The sequence below is a fragment of the Sinocyclocheilus grahami genome, unplaced genomic scaffold (genome assembly GCF_001515645.1).
Source record: "Sinocyclocheilus grahami isolate Dianchi unplaced genomic scaffold, SAMN03320097.WGS_v1.1 scaffold660.1, whole genome shotgun sequence".
Taxonomy (NCBI): Eukaryota; Metazoa; Chordata; class Actinopteri; order Cypriniformes; family Cyprinidae; genus Sinocyclocheilus; species Sinocyclocheilus grahami.
In genome coordinates, this window is record NW_015505839.1 from 276474 (window position 1) to 278487 (window position 2014).

General features: G+C 37.9%; 1 pseudogene; it reads left to right on the plus strand.

Annotated features, from left to right (window-relative positions):
• LOC107558787 (coiled-coil and C2 domain-containing protein 2A-like) overlaps positions 1-760 on the plus strand; it is a 52435-nt pseudogene extending 51675 nt beyond the window's left edge.
• The last annotated feature ends 1254 nt before the right edge of the window (positions 761-2014 follow it).

The following is a 2014-nucleotide window of genomic DNA, read 5'->3' on the forward strand; positions in this document are numbered from 1 at the left end:
TCTATTGTGTCAAAAGCTGCACTTAAGTCCAATAAAATCAGAGCTGCCGCGTTACCTGCATCTCTGATTATACGGAGGTCATTAACAACTCTTAAAAGTGCAGACTCAGTGCTGTGACCTGCCCTAAAACCGGACTGAAATTTGTCTAAGATCTCATACCTACTTAAAAATGACATTAACTGGGAATAAATCACCTCCTCTAAAATCTTTGATAGGCATGGTAATTTTGAGATGGGCCGATAATTCTTCAGTTCCAAAGGGTCTAAATTAGGCTTTTTAAGAAGTGGCTGAATAACCACCTGCTTAAGGCCTGTTGGAACAACTCCATTATGAAGACTACTGTTAACAATAGAAGTAATACTCGGCCCAACAACATCAACCATCTCCTTAAGCAGACGTAAAGGAACCACATCGCAACCACCAGATGTAGGCTTCAAATGCATAATGATGTCCATAACCTGCGCCAGAGAGACCTGCTCAAAGAGTTCAAAACTCCTTACACAAGCTGGTGATATCACAAACTCAACTGAAGACGTAGGCAGACTAGTTCTAATCTATTCTACTTTTTCCACAAAAAATGTCAGAGGCATTTCACATACCTCCAATGTGGGGGTCAAGGTAGAACATCCATTCGGACTGAGAAGTCTATTAATTATTGAGAAAAGGGCTCCATTATAATTCTGTGCAATGACACTTGAGAAATAATTTTGCCTTGCAGTTCTCACAGCAGCCTGGTAGTCTGAAAAACACTGCCTCATAAATTGAAGTGAAACTTGTAGCTTATCCTTTCTCCATTTCCGTTCAGCCTTCCTGCATTCCTGCCTCAGAAAACAAGTATAGTTGTTAAGCCATGGAGTTGGAATAAGTTTAGGTTTCCTAACTTTATACGGGGCCACTACATCTAAGATATCGGAGCAAACAGAATTGAACAATATCAACAGTTCATCTGGGCCCACAGAAGGAGAAGGAGACTCAATCACATTCACAAATGAAGAGGAATTATATGCCTCAGAAAATTCTACCACCGTGGATGAAGTAATAAGACGAGAACAAAACACACCTGACTGTGGCAAAACTGGTTTGCATGGCATAACAACATTAAAAATTACAGGCATGTGATCAGACAGACCATAATTTAAAACATTGACATTACAAATAGGAAGGCCCAGAGATAAGACCAAGTCCAAAATATGGCCTTGCTCATGGGTTGGATTTGAAATAAACTGTGTGAAATTAAAAGTGGCCACCAGCTGTAAAAACTCAGAGACCATAGGCTTATTTGGACAACACACGTGAATATTGAAATCCCCAAGAATTAAAATGTTATCACAACTTGGCACAATATGTGATCAAAACTCTGAAAACTGCTGAATTAAATGCTTGTTATATTTCGGTGGTCTGTAGACCAACACACACAGAGCCTCAAAGCTCTGATAGTTCACCTTTGACAAAAGACAACATTTAAGTGGTTAAGTCCACTTCACCAGCTAATTGCTCTTTAACAGTTATGTCATACTCTTACGAAATTTAACCATGGTTTTATTATAGTAAACGTGTAGTAACCATGTTTTTTTTGGCATATTACCATTTGTATATCCACAGTTTTACTACAAATACCATGGTTAAACTATGATTAGTGTATGGTTAATTTGTGAGTACCGTGGTTTAACTATAGTAACCATGTTTTTTGGTTTTATTTGTAGTAAAACCATGGTTAATTTTCTACTGCAAAAACGAAAGTTCAAAGACAGAATTCTAAAGAAGGCTGCGCACTCTGACTCATAAGGTCTATAGTAGGCTATCTAGAAAGTAATACTTTTTAGAAAGAGTAATTAGTACAGTAATATAAATACACTGATGTAATTAGTAGCCAGAAATGAATTACTTTTTTAGAGTAACTTACCCAACACTGTATAGTATTAATATGCTTGGTTCATTCATGCTTCACTACACCAACTACAGGATCCTCCTCTTGGGCCTTCCTCAACTCAGCATTAGTCAGCTGTTCCATGTG